Source organism: Giraffa tippelskirchi, chromosome 7 (genome assembly GCF_054371585.1).
Source record: "Giraffa tippelskirchi isolate mGirTip1 chromosome 7, T2T-mGirTip1v1.2.pri, whole genome shotgun sequence".
NCBI lineage: Eukaryota > Metazoa > Chordata > Mammalia > Artiodactyla > Giraffidae > Giraffa > Giraffa tippelskirchi.
Window position 1 is genome coordinate 141,205,349 of NC_137281.1, and position 15,084 is coordinate 141,220,432.

The 15,084-nt window shown below is 39.6% G+C and overlaps 1 protein-coding gene and 1 long non-coding RNA gene across 9 annotated transcripts in view; one reads left to right on the top strand and one right to left on the bottom strand.

Moving 5' to 3' along the window:
- The window catches only part of LOC145514776 (uncharacterized), a 29,947-nt gene extending 18,472 nt beyond the window's left edge, over positions 1 to 11,475 (bottom strand). The window contains exon 1 of the long non-coding RNA XR_014060451.1: positions 11,296 to 11,475. This is a non-coding gene — a long non-coding RNA (uncharacterized LOC145514776). The remainder of the gene's footprint in view (positions 1 to 11,295) is intronic.
- The window catches only part of EXD2 (exonuclease 3'-5' domain containing 2), a 107,310-nt gene that overhangs the window by 19,494 nt on the left and 72,732 nt on the right, over positions 1 to 15,084 (top strand). For 7 of the 8 annotated variants that reach the window (XM_081513532.1, XM_081513533.1, XM_081513528.1 and 4 more), the window contains exon 2: positions 13,942 to 13,992. The gene's annotated coding sequence lies outside the window, so the exon portion shown is untranslated. Of the gene's footprint in view, positions 1 to 11,505; positions 11,862 to 13,941; positions 13,993 to 15,084 lie in introns of those variants that run through there. The other variant, XM_081513526.1, reaches the window with a different exon arrangement.

Below are 15,084 nucleotides of genomic sequence, written 5' to 3' on the forward strand. Positions count from 1 at the left end.
TACATGACTACTAGAAAAACCATAGCCTTGACTAGATGGACTTTTGTTGGCAAAGTCACGTCTCTGCTTTTTAATATGCTATCTAGGTTGGCCATAACTTTCCTTCCAAGAAGTAAGCGTCTTTTAATTTCATGGCTGCAGTCACCATCTGCAGTGATTCTGGAGTCCCCAAAAATAAAGTCTGACACTGTTTCCAGTTTCCCCATCTATTTCCCACGAAGTTATGGGACCAGATTCCATGATCTTAGTTTTCTGAATGTTGAGCTTTAAGCCAACTTTTTCACTCTCCTCTTTCACTTTCATCAAGAGGCTCTTTAGTTCCTCTTCACTTTCTGCCATAAGGGTGGTGTCATCTGAATATCTGAGGTTATTGCTATTTCTCCCGGCAATCTTGATTCCAGCTTGTGCTTCTTCCAGCCCAGCATTTCTCATGATGTACTCTGCATAGAAGTTCAATAAGCACATGCACCCCAGTATTCACTGCAGCGCTGTTTACAATAACCAAGACATAGAAGCAACCTAAATGTCCATCGACAAAGGAATGGCTAAAGAAGAATGTGGTACATATATACAATGAAATATTATTCAGTCATTAAAAAGAATGAAGTAATGCCATTTGCCACAACATGGATGTACCTAGAGAGTGTCATACTGAGTGAAGTAAATCAGACAGAGAAGGAGAAATATCATATGACGTACCTTATATGTGGAATCTAAAAAGAAATGATACAAATGAACTTCCAAAACAGAAACAGACTCACAGACTTCTTGAAGGAGCTTATGGTTGCCAGGGAGGAGTGGGGAAGAATTGAAGGAAGGGATAGAGTGTTTGGGATATATATAAAATGGATCCCTGCTATTAAAATGAATGACCAAAAAATACCTACTGTATAGCACATGGAACTATGCTCAATGTTATGTGGCAGCCTGGATGGAAGGGGCATTTAGGGGAGAATGGATGCATGTATACGTATGGCTGAGTTCCTTTGCTGTTCACCTAAAACAATCAGCATTGTTAATCAGCTGTACCCCAGTACAAAATAAAAGTTTAAAACAAAAAGAATAGAGGTTTAAAAAAACAAGTATGTCATGTTGTTTTTATTTTGCTAAATCTGGCAACCCTAAGGGAACATTTGTCAGTGTTATCCTATCCTAATATATTATGTACATTTTTAAATCACAAAAAATATTAAAATTTAAAAACTAAAGGATGAGGACTTCCCTGGTGGTACAGTGAATAAGAATCTACCTGCCAATGCAGGGGACATGGGTTCGATCCCTGGTCCAGGAAGATTCCACATGCTGAGGAGCAACTAAACCTGTGTACCACAGCTACTGAGCCCAAACTCTAGAGCCCTCAAGCCACAGCTACTGAAGCCCAAGCGCCTAAGAGCCCGTGCTCCACAACAAGAGAAGCCATCTTAATGAGAAGCCCCCACTTGCCACAACTAGAGAAAGCCCATTCGCAGTAACACAGACCCACTGCAACCAAAAGAACTAAAGGATGAGATGAAACTGAAATAAACACATTATTTTGAAATATAAAATTTTGTTTATTATCCATACAAACAGCCCTTTTTACTCCCATGAACATTATTTTTTAAATCAAGGGCAATCTGATTGACTTTGCTTTGCTTTTGAAATGGTAGTTTAACAAACTATGATGTTAAAATTTCAAAAGTTTGTCTCTATGATCTGTCTACTACTTGGTTTTAATGGAAATGAAACTCACAAAAATATATAAAGGATCCAAATGAAAAACTAGCTGGTTGGGCTTATTCAAACATGAAACATTTTTCAGTCCCATTGAATTTTATTGGAATTCATCTAGTTAATACTTATCTTCTGTGATATTAATCAGTTGCATTTGCAAGTTAATCAATAGATGTTGTGTTTTTAGCAAATATATTTAAAATTCACTGAATCTCTTATTTGGAAGATTCTTAAACACAGTAGAAAACTATTTCCAAGGTTTTACGCATGCGATTATGAACACTTCGTAAGTGATATTCTTCTACGTTTTTCGGCAAGAAATATAGAAACACTTTAAATATCATTTTTCAAAATATTTGTTTACAATAGCTTTCAAAAAGCAGTTATTTGTCATTCATTACACTATCAAGTTTCTCTTGAAGGAAAAGAACTTAAAACATTATTTTTTCATATCTGTGCTGCTGCATTGGAGAAGGCAATGGCGCCCCGCTCCAATACTCTTGCCTGGAAAATCCCATGGACAGAGGAGTCTGGTAGGCTGCAGTTCATGGGGTCGCTAAGAGTCGGACACGACTGAGCAACTTCACTTTCACTTTTCACTTTCATGCATTGGAGAAAGCAATGGCAACCCACTCCAGTGTTCTTTCCTGGAGAATCCCAGGGATGGCAGAGCCTGGTGGGCTACTGTCTATGGGGTTGCACAGAGTCGGACACGACTGAAGCAACTGAGCATACTGCTACATACTACTATCATCATCAAAAAAGTCAGCAAATTTGAATGCTTATTGTTTTGTAAAAAGAAAAGTATGTTATCCCTCACCACTGTCTTACCCAGAAGGAAAAAAATAAAAGAAATGTGAGTTATTTATAGGTTCTGACAACTATTTTAATACTCCAACAACAAACACTCAGCAAATATCAAATATTGAAGCCAAATATCTTTGTCATCAATCCCCCTTTCACCATAAACCACTGGATCATAAAGATTCTATCACCTGCCAAGGCAGGGAACACTGTCGATCTTTGGTCCAGGAACTGAGATCCCAATGCCATGGGCCAGCTGAGCCCAATACGCTGAAACTGCTATAGCCCACTTGCCTAGAGCCTGTGCTCCACAACAAGAGAAACCACCGCAATGAGAAGCCCATGCACCACAACTGGAGAGTAACCCTCACAACTAGAGAAAGCCCATGAGCAGTAATGAAGAGCCTGTGGGCCGCAATGAAGATACAGCACAGCCTTAAGTGAATAAAGAAAGAATGAATTGTAAAGATTCTGCTACATCAAGGTCTTGGTTCTACAAAATTGAGCACACTGATGTCATCACTTAAACACAAAAAATAGAATATGGTGAGCACTATCAATCTCTTTGCACTGTGGAGCTCCTACGTCTCCCTGAAGATACTAAGATGACCCATAGCCAGCTGGCATCTAGACCAAATAAGGATGCCAGAGTCTATCTATATATTAAATAGTAGCAAAGCTGAATTTTCTCTATTTTTTTTTTTTAGATTTAAAAAGTATAAATATAAATGTAGCATTTTCTGTTGACATCCCAGTAGACCATCACACACTCTGGATGTGCCCATTCTACTCCACTGTGGGGACCATTACATTAGAGGATGGGGTAGCTGGAGACCATTCCTATTTCTTTGCTGAGATGCATGAGGTGAAGACAAGTGCAGATTGAAATCAGCAAGACCTGGGTTAGAGCTTCCTAAAATGGCTCCATCATTCATCAGCTGTGCAGTCTTGTGCAAGTTAACATAATCTCTGGGCTTCTTTTCCTGTATTTGTGAAATGGAATGGTATTGTAAAGTGGAGATAATAACACCGCATAGGACTGATGGGAGAATTAAATAAAATAATGTTGTTAATACAACCATACCACCTTTCCTAAACCCTCATAAACTGAGCACACTCCTCAAGCCCTTGCCCTCAGCCTTGGCCTCTTCATCTGCTTCACCAGGATCATGGAGGCCATTGGTTGATAACTCCTTCAATTTCAGGTCTTTTCACGGCAAAGCTCCTCTTACCCAAGCATAGTGCTTTCACTGTGCTCTAGAACTATCTCCTGTTATCTCATGTACCTTGTTCCATTAATTATCCTCTTTCTCCTATTTATTAACCCATCCAATTCTATTGGCTTTCCCTCCCTAAGTTGGCAAATATATTCAAGTGTCTCCCAACACTGAAAAAAATTTGTAAACTGAAAAAAATTTGTAAACTAAGATAATAAGTTAAAATCCATATTTCTGCTCTCCCTCAGTGTCTGAGAGGAAACCATGAATAACAGTTTAACTCTACCTCATTATGTAAAATTTCTGCATAGCCTAGTATTCCATAGTCAGTAAATATCTCTTGCGTATCTACTTGTTCTATGCACTGAGGGCATAGCATTGAACAAGTTAGATAATATTCCCTGTCCTTCCCTGCTTTGCTTTCCAAAGGGCACAAAAAGTCAATAAGGTAAACTATATTATATGTTATATGATGACAATTACTTTGAGATTTAAATAAGATGGAAAGAGAAAGCATCACCAAGAAAAGTGACATTTGAATAAAGATTAAAAGGAACTAAAGGAGAAACCCTCAGGGATATCTGGGTGAAGAGCCTTTCAAGCAGAGAAAATAGCAAGTGCAAATGTCCTGAGGCAGGAAGAATGCTTGCCATGGAGTTATAGTTAGAATATCTATCTGTAGGCAATGTTATTTACCTCTCACATTCAGGTCAATGTCCTACCTGCGTATATTGAAACCAAAGACTAAATTGTAGAGAATTCACTGGAATTGTCACAGAACTAAGATCCCACACTCTGCATGGCACAACCACTGTCTTCTATCTTCCATTGTTTCTGGTGAAAAGTAGTAGGCTGTTGTTTTTTTTTTTTTAAGATATATTTATTTATTTATTGTTTATCAACTGTAGTGGGTCTTTGTTGCTACATTCAGGCTTTCTCTAGTTGGCAGCAAGTAGGCCTATTCTCTAGTAGCTGTGTGCAGGCTTCTCACTGCAGTGGCTTCTCTTGCTGCAGAGCACAGGCTCTAGGCACACAGGCTTCAGTAGTTTCAGTGCGTGGGCTCAGTAACTGGGGGGGCGGGGTACACACCCTTAGCTGTTCCATGGCATGTGGGATCTTTTCGGACCAGGGATCAAACTGGTGTTTCTTACATTGCAGGGTAGATTCTTAACCACTGGACCACCAGGGAAGTCCCTAAATTAGTAGTTTTTTGAGTCCTTATTCTCTTGTATGCAATGAGTCATTTTTCTCTTGTTACTTTCAGAATATGCTCTTTGGTTTTCAGTAGTTTGAATATTCTATGCCTAGGCATGATTTTCTTTGAATTTACACAACTTGGCATTTACTGAAATCTTGGGGTCTGTAAATGTATGTCTATCAACAAATTTGAGAAATTTTTGATCGTTTGATCATTGTATCTTCAAATATTGTTTTCTGCCTCTTTTTCTCTCCTCTCTGTCTGAGACTCTAGTTTAATATACATTAGGTTTTTCTTCTATATTGTTGGTGACCTCTGAAGCTCTGTTCATTTTCCTTCCAATGATTTTTCACTTCTGTTTCTCATCTTGGATCATTCCTATTAACTTGTCTTCAAGTTAAGCTGACTCTTATCATCTCTACTCTGTTATTACACTTACCCAGTGAAAATTTCTTATTTCAGAATTTTTTTTTCCTTTTCCAAAATTCCCATTTGGTTCTTTTCTATCATTTTAGTTTGTCTGCTGAGATGTCCTATTTTCCTATACATTATGGGCATTTTCCCTTTGTATCATTTAAAGTGGCTATAATCTCTGCTTTAAAAATCTTTGCTAATTGCATCAACTGTATTATATTGGTATCCACCTCTGTTGATTGTCTTTTCTCTTGACAAGATATGATACATGGTCTTGTTTCTTCATACATTAAGTAATTTTGAATTGTTGTGGAGACTATATTCTGACTAGTCTCTATTAGATGTCTGACAGTTATTTTTCTTAAAGAGTGTCAGTTTTGTTGTGGTTGTTTTAGCTTACCATTATGGATGATTCAAACTGCAACTTCTGTTTTTGGGCTGCAGCATAAATTTCAGTTCAGTTGTTTTATCTTTGGTTGGGCTGCTTGCAGTTTGCCCTCAAAATATGCAATTCAGGGGTTCACCAGAAGTTGAACAGTGTTTAAACATGAATTATGTGGCTCACTGTCTCTGGTTCTCTCCTTTCTTGGATTATCCTCTCACTGTCCAACAGTTGTGGTTTCCCCCCCAATTCTCTCCTCTGGTCTTTCAGGCCAGAAAGACTGTGAATTTTCTATCAGAGTTTTAGTGCTTGAAGTAAGTAGCCCTGGATGAAGCCTGCCTTCAGGTTCAAGACTATAAAGATAGAAAATTCAACCCATGCTATTGCTTGCTACATTTTAGGTGTTGACCCCCTGTCAAAATCTATCTGCTTTTTTTTTTTTTTAATTGCTCTCCAGTGCCTTCAGAGAGTTGGTTTGTGGTATATTTTGTCCAGAGTCCATGTCAGGTCCAGCACAGGGTCTTACTAGAACACACCATAAGTGGAACTCCAGTAACATTTTATTGAGCTGTCCATTTAACATGGGACACCAGGATCAATCAGTCACTGCCAAAAATTCTTGCATGTCAAAGCTTTCATTCCTGCTGCTCATTATGATAATTCTTCCCACATTGTCTTTTTTTTTTAAGTAAATTTTTTACTTTAGAACAGATTTAGATTACAGAAAACTTGTGAAGATAAAGAGTTCCTATATATATTATATCCAATTTCCCCTATTATTAACGTCTATCTTAGTATGGTACATTTGTCTTTTTTTTTTAGTAGTATAACACATTTTTCTTTTATTCCTAAGTTTTATTTATTTATTTATATTTGGCTATTCTGAGTCTTTGTTGCTGTGTGCGGGCTTTCTCTAGCTGCGACAAGTGGGGGCTACTCTCTAGCTGCAGTTTCGTACTGTGGTGGCTTCTCTTGTGGAGCATCTGCTCTAAGCCAGTTGGGTTCAGTAGTTGTGGCACATGGGCTTGGTTGCCCCACGGCATATGGAATCTTCCCAGACCAGGGATGGAAGCCGTGTCCCCTGCACTGAAAGACAGATTCTTAATCACTGGACCACTAAGAAAGTCCACATTTGTCATAACTAATAAACCAATATCATTATATAATTGTTAAAACCCATGCATCAGATTACTTTTGTGTTCCAGGATCTCATCTGGGGGTCCACTTTATATTCAATTGACATGTCTTCTTATGCTATTCTTGGTTGTGACTGTTTCTCAGATTTTTCCATGTTTTTGATGATCTTGGCAGTTGTTTTTTAAAAATTTTATTGAAGTATAGTTGATTTACAATGTTGTGTTAGTTTCAGGTGTACAGCAATGTGATTTAGTTATATATATATATATATATTCATTCTTGTTCAGATTCTTTTCTCATGTAGGTTATCACACAATATTGAATATAGTTCCCTGTGCTATAAAGTAGATCCTTGCTGGTTATCTCTCTCATATATAGTAGTGTGTGTGTGTCAGTCCCAAGCTCCTGATTTATCCCTCCCCCCACGTTTCCCCTTCTGTAACCATAAATTTGTTTTCAATATTTGTTAAGTCTGTTTCTGTTTTGTAAATAAGTTCATTTTTTAAATTAAATTCTACATAGGCGTGATATCGTATGATATTTGTCTTTCTCTGTCTTACTTCACTCAGTTATTTTGTTCTTTTTTATGGCTGGCGATATTCCATCGTATATTTGTACTGCATATTCTTTATCCATTTCTCTGTCAATGGACATTTAGGTTGCCTCTGTATCTTGGCTACTGTAAATAGTGCCTCAATGAATACTGTCAGTCTCTCAGCCATGCCCGACTCTGCAACCCCATGGACTGTATAGCCTGCCAGGCTCCTCTGTCCATGGAATTCTCCAGTCAAGAATACTGGAGTGTGTAGTCATTTTCTTATCCAGGGGATCTTCCTGACCCAGGGATCAAATCCAGGTCTCCCGCATTGCAGACAGATTTCTTACTGTCTGAGTCACCAGGGAAGCTGCAATTGGAGTGCGTGTATCTTTTCAAATTATGATTTCCTCCAAATATATGCCCAAGAGTGGGATTGCTGGATAATATGGTAGTGCTATTTTTTGTTTTTTTAAGGAACTTTTTCTTTGGTCATGCTGCACAGCTTGTGGGAACTTAGTTCCCCAACCAGGGATTGAACCCAGGCTCTTGGCAGTGAAAACTGGAACCCTAACCACTAGGCAACCAGGGCACTCCCCAAAAGCCTTTAAGTTTAATTAGGTCAAATTAATAATAATAAATAAATAATAAACAAATAAACATTTGTTTATTTGTGTTCTTATTTTCATTACTTTAAGGGGTGGTTCAAAGAAGATATTGCTGCAATTTATGTCAAAGAGTGTTCTGCCTATGTTTGCTTCTAAGAGTTTTATAAAGTCTAGCCTCACATTTAGGTCTTTGATCCATTTTGAGTTTATTTTTGTGTATGGTGTTAGGGAATGTTCTAATTTCATTGTTTTTACATGTAGCTGTCCAGTTTTCCCAGTACCACTTATTGAAAAGCCTGTCTTTTCTCTATTGTATATTCTTGCCTCCTTGGTCATAAATTAATTGATGATAGGTGCATGGGTGACCTTAGTAGTTTTGAAAAATATTGGTTAAATATTTTGTAGAACATCATTCAACTGGGATTTGTTTGATGTTTACCTCATTATTTGACTGGGGTTATATGTTTTGGGGACAAAGAGCACAGAGGGAAAGTGACATTTTCATCAAATTATATCAAGGGTATTATATGGACTGAATTGTTTCCTCCCCTGTCCACTCTCCCCAAAATCACATGTTGAAGCCATAAGCCCCAGTTTGACTGTTTTTGGACATAGGGCCTATCAGAAGTAATTAAGTTTTTACATGAAGTAATAGGGAGGGGCCCTGATCCAATAAGATTAGTGTCCTTATAAGAAGAGATACCAGAGACCTTTCTGTCTCCATGATGTAAGGATGCAGTGAGAAGGTGGCCATTTACAAGCCAGGAAAAGGGGTCTCAGCAGAAACAGAATTGGTCGACACAGGCTTCAGCACTATAAGTAGATTTCTGTTCTTTAGACCGTCCAGTCTAAGCTGTTTTGTTATGGCAGCCCTAGTTTATTTAGGCAAGTATGCACTGTCATCATGACTTATTGCCTTGATTACCTCAATGAGGTAGTGTTTGTCAAGATTTTGCACTGTAAAGTGACGGTTTTCCCCTCCTTGTTTCCTGCTATACTCTTTGGAAGGAAGTCTACACGTTGTCTCTTCACTCACACTAACTTGACCTCTGCTACTCCAGGATCCCATCTCTTCTCTCCACTGAAATCCAGAAACTCATCTCAACCATACCTACTCCCTCCGTCAAACCTGTCTACAGAAAAGAGTCACCAAATAGTTAACAGACATACTGCTACCCATTCACTGATATATTTCTCAATGCATTAGATAGAGAAGGGAGTGTCCTCTGGGATTTCTCAGATGCAATAGTGATGGGGTGGCAGTTCATACATGATAGAGCCACTCCAACTTTCTTGTCTCCTTAAGACTTTGGATTCCTTCTAAGTTATGCCAGAAGGTTTTGCATCTCAACTTTATTGAATATAGGTCACCATGAAAATGAAGTTTCAGTCAACCAACTATTAGAGCCATTTCCAGCTGCACAGTTAACACATTAAATCTAGAATGGTGATAAGTGTGCCCACATCAACAATTCAACCAAATCTAATATTACATTCTATCTTCCTTATTTCCTTCTTGGAAAGGAAGAATCCATTGTTTTGCACCTTCTCCAAGTTTCTGCAAATATAAATCAGCAAAGTATTGCAATATTAAGAACAAATGATTTCTTCCCAGTCAATCTGTGGAAAATGTTGAGATCTGACCCTAGTTATGAATCTAGAGCAGAGGTCCTCACCTGGTATGATTTTCCCCCCTGGGGTGCACTTGGAAATGTCTGGATATAATTTTGGTTGTCACAACTCAGGCTAGGGAAGGTGCTACTGAATATAGTGGGTAGAGGTCAAGAATGCTGCTAAATATATTACAGTGCACAGGACATCGTCTCACAACAAAGAATTATCCACAGGCACTGAGAAACCCTACAGTTAACAGTGAGTGGTGAGAGTGAAATTGGAGGAAAATAGGCATCCTTCAGATGATATAATTACAGGACTTTAAGCAAGGGCTGAGGGCTGTTTCCACTGATACTGGAGAGATTTGAGCATTCTAGAATCTTAGCTTTGAGTCAGTCCTAATGTCCTCATTCCAAGTTTCAGTATCATATTCTTCCCAAGTAATGTTCTGTCTTTCACCAGAGAGTTTTGGCAAGGCTATGAGATAACTTCTGTTGTTATTCTGAAAACTACACAATTAAATTTTTGTTTGTTTTAGTCTTCAGGTACAAAAAGGAAGGGGCTCTTTTAGGGCTGCTGTAGAAGCTTTTGTTGTACCTTGAGCCTAATGTTTAATGACTTGGACTTTCCCTTTCTTTATGTAAGTTCTTCGGTGCGTGAAAATAAAGTCACTCCCAACCTATAGTTGTTACAGTCACCATGCATGTGTGCGTGCCAGCTCAATCACCCAGTCATGTCTGACTCTTTGCACCCCCTTAAACTGTAGCCTGCCAGGCTCCTCTGTCTATGGAATTTTCCAGGCAAGAATACTGGAGCGGATTGGCATTTCCTACTCCAGGGGATCTTCCTGACTCAGGGATTGAACTCATGTCTCCTGCATTGGCAGACTAATTCTTTACCACTGAGCCCCCTGATAATACCACTGAGGCCCCATGATAATCACCACTACCATCAAATAGTCAAGCATGGCTCCAAAGCATTGTTTTAGTGGGCACTTCAATGCAAAAGACTTAAGGTGATAAGCTGATTATCTGTGATGTTACTGCATCTCATTTCCCATTGATGAGTTGCTCAACATTGAGTTTGAATGTAAGGGTATGATCAAATCAACCCCAAATCCTATATCTGAAAGTCTCTTTCCTAGGACCACGCTTAGGACTATTTTCTTATTAGTCAGGATTCAATGAGGAAACAGAAACCACAGCAGTTATCTAACTGAGGAAATGAACTGCTGCTGCTAAGTCGCTTCAGTCGTGTCCGACTCTGTGCGACCCCATAGACGGTAGCCCACCAGGCTCCCCCGTCCCTGGGATTCTCCAGGCAAGAACACTGGAGTGGGTTGCCATTTCCTTCTCCAATGCATGAAAGTGAAAAGTGAAAGTGAAGTCGCTCAGTCGTGTCCGACTCTGAGCGACCCCATGGACTGCAGCCTACCAGGCCCCTCCATCCGTGGGATTTTCCAGGCAAGAGTACTGGAGTGGGCTGCCATTGCCTTCTCCGAGGAAATGAACACCAGGAGTTATTAGAGCTATCACAAGTATTGGAGAATTGAAAAAGGAAAATGAAACAGGAAAGTAGTAACTGTGAAAAGTAGATGGAGAAATAAAGGTCAAGGTTGGGATTATTGGGACCAAACACTTGAAGGAGGGGCCTTAGAGAGGTGGAATCCAGACCTTGAGAGAACACGCTGCCTTATACTGACTTATACTGGTACCTCAGTGGCTCAGAGGAGGGCCTGCATTTCAGGACTCAGACCTCTGAGGAGGGTGGCTGGCTGGCTGGTACCGGCATCTCTGAGGAATGTGATGAAGCTCCTTCTGGGAATATGGAAAGAAGTCCAAAGATGGAACCAACTGTTACTGCTGGCATGAACAACTGTTGCCTGGGTGACACTGATAGAAACAGGAAGTGAACAGGAAGGAGCAAGTCCCTTCTCTCTCATTCCTGCCTCAGATCTCCCACTATTGGCAGAAGCTAACGGAGAGCCAGGCTGGCAAAGGAAATATGTGAATTGCAGAGACCCAGCCCAGCACCAAAAAATAAAGTAGAGGTGGGAGGGTTTGAAGCTGAGGAACCATTTCTTTACAACCAGCACAGTTAGACAACCAGGATTAGATAACATACACAAAGATGAGGGAAAGGAAGGGTTCTAGAACGTTTCACAGGTTTCTAGTATTAGTAACCAAGTGAGTAGTGGAGAAAGTGGTAGAATATATGTGGAGTGGGGAGTAGAGAAAAGGTAATTTGTAGTGTGTGAAGAAATCTGTTGGGTTGATAAATTTAGTTTGAGAAACCTGGAATCTAATATAATACAATTCAAAGTGTCTCTGGTCTAGCTAGTATGCAATTAAAAAAATTGTGGCAGGGTTTCCCTGGTGGCTCAGTGGTAAAGAATCTGCCTGCCAATACAGGAGACACAGGAAACGCAAGTTTGATCCCTGCTCCAGGAAAATTCCATATGTCAAGGGGAGACTAGGCCAGTATGCCACAACAACTGATCCTGTGCTCTAGAGCCTGGGAGCCAAAACTGTTGAGCCCATATGCTGCAACTACTGAAGCCCATGTGCCTAGAGCCCATGCTGTACAACAAGAGAAGCCACCTCAATGAGAAACCTGTGCACTGCAACTAGAGAGTGGCCTCCACTTACTGCTGCTGCTGCTGCTGCTAAGTCGCTTCAGTCGTGTCCGACTCTGTGCGACCCCAGAGACGGCAGCCCACCAGGCTCCGCCGTCCCTGGGATTCTCCAGGCAAGAATACTGGAGTGGGTTGCCATTTCCTTCTCCAGTGCATGAAAGGGAAAAGTGAAAGTGAAGTCGCTCAGTCGTGCCTGACTCTTAGCGACCCCATGGACTGTAGCCTACCGGGCTCCTCCATCCATGGGATTTTCCAGGCAAGAGTACTGGAGTGGGGTGCCATTGCCTTCTCCGCCACTTACTGCAGGTTAGAGAAAAACCCATGCAGCAAGAAAGACTCAGCACAGCCAAATATAAAATTAAATAAATAAATAAATAAAATTTTAAATTGTGGCAAAATACACATAAGATAAAATTTATCATTTTAATCCTATTTCAAATTATGAGGCAAATAAATATCTTTTTTAAAAATTAATTTATTTAATTGGAGGCTAATTACTTTACAATATTGTAGTGATTTTTGCCATACAGTGACATGAATCAGCCATGGGTATACATGTGTCCCGCATCCTGAACCCCCCTCCCACCTCCCCCCGACCCCAGCCCTCAGGGTTGTCCCAGTGCACTGGCTTTGAGTGCCTTGTTTCATGCATCGAACGTGGACTGGTGATCTATTTCACATATGGTAATATACATGTTTCAATGCTATTCACAAATAAATATCTTAAAATTGAACTATTGTAACCATTAAAATTTTTTTCTTTTTTTAAATTTAATTACTTAATTAATTTTTGGTTGCCCTGGGTCTTCCTTGCCGTGTGCAGGCTTTCTCTAGTTGCGGCCAAGCAGGGCAACTCTTCTCGGTGCACAGGCTTCTCACTGTGGTAGCTTCTCTTGTTTCAGAGCACTGTCTCTGGAGCCTGAGGGCTTCAGTGGTTATAGCACACAGGCTCAGTAGTTGTGGCACAAGGGCTTAGTTGCTCCTCGGCATGTGGAATTTTCCTTGACCAGAGATCAAGCCTGTGTCCCCTACATTGGCAGGCGAATTCTTATCCAATGTAACACTAGAGAAGTCCCCATTTTAACCATTTTTAAGTGTACAGTTCTGGAGAAGGCAATGGCACCCCACTCCAGTACTCTTGCCTGGAGAATCCCAGGGATGGTGGAGCCTGGTGGGCTGCCGTCTCTGGGGTCGCACAGAGTCGGGCATGACTGAAGCGACTTAGCAGCAGCAGCAGCAGCAAGTGTACAGTTCTGCAGCATTAATTACATTCATATTGCTTTGCAACTATGATCACTATCTCCAGAACTTTTCCATCATCCCAAACTGAAACTGTGTACCATTAAGCAACGACTCCCTGTGCCTTCCCCCCAGCCCCTGGCTACCACCATTCTACTCCATGAATCTGACTATTCTAGCTACCTCATATAAGTGAACTCATATACTATTTGTCCTTTTGTGTTTGGCTTAGTCACTTAGCATGGTATATATTCAAGCTTCATCCATGTTGTATCATGTATTATAATTTCATTCCTTTTTAAGCCTGAATAATATTCCATTTTGGGTACATTCCACCATTTTGTGTAATCTGTTTTTACCAGTCCTTAACAAGATGAAACCTTGTGCTAGTGTATAAACTATGGTAGCAGGCACCATGTTAATCTCCCTTCACTATTTTTTGCAGGAAGATTTTTCAGTGAAGGAAGCAGAATGCTGATTTATATTCTGGAGCAAGGTCAGTTTCTCATTTCAGACCAGCATCTTGTGTAGCACTGATACAACAAGTATTTAGAGGCACAGCTTTGGACTGGAGTTTTGGGAATCGTCATCTGTAAAACAAAAAAGTCCTAACTAGGACCAGGATGCAATTTTTGCACGAAGTAATTTACATACAGCCTCTTTCCAGGAAGAAATTAGAATTTCTGATTAAATATTCACAACTAACGGGATTAAACTTCTGAGAAACCAGTTATCCACCCACTTTTCAGTTAAGAGTATAGTGACTTTTACCAAATATTCTTTCGTTTTTTGTATCTAATGTAAAATGATTTTCTAACCAGTCTCTTCCTCTCAAATATCTCTACTAAAAGTAGATCTTTGAATTTGATTTCTTAATGGATTATCATTAAAAGAAAAGACTCAGATGCAAATATGAAATGAATGTGTCAAAGATTTAACTTATTAATTATTGAGAGAACTGGAAAAGATGTCACAATCAGTTCGAAGGAAAATCCAAAGGCCAGACCAAGTATCTGAGCCTATCAGAATTGTTGAAACCAATTTTCTTAGTAGTTGCAAAGCCAGCTTATTGTAGGATGTAGGGGGACAGGGATGTCAATAGAAGCTTTACCTAACAGAATTTTTTTGAAAATCTAAAGACAATAATTATTTGCATTATTATCAGTTTTTAACAAATTAACTTATATCTCTTTAGAGTTGTGAAACAGTTAAAAGATAGAGAAAAGTATAAATCCCATAGAATCTGATAAGTGGGAAGTCTCCATATATCAGACTGTTATAAAACAGTGCATAGTCTCTAATTTCTCAGTGATCTTTCGGTCCATTTAAAAGTATTTCACACTTTCTCCTATATCCTATTACAAAGCTTCATCCTCATTGCAAGATGATAATGAAATTTTGATATGTGCTCATATCAAAATTATCTGAAAAATTTTCTTCAATACTTGGCTTCTAACGCTGGTTGCTGATGTGGGAGAGTAGTGCAAGAGTCTCAGTGATTTTTCACTGAATTCTCATTAGTATGGCACCCCTATCCTTAACTAGATAGGGTGACCTCTACCCTCTCCAAGGAATCAACCCTAAGCCT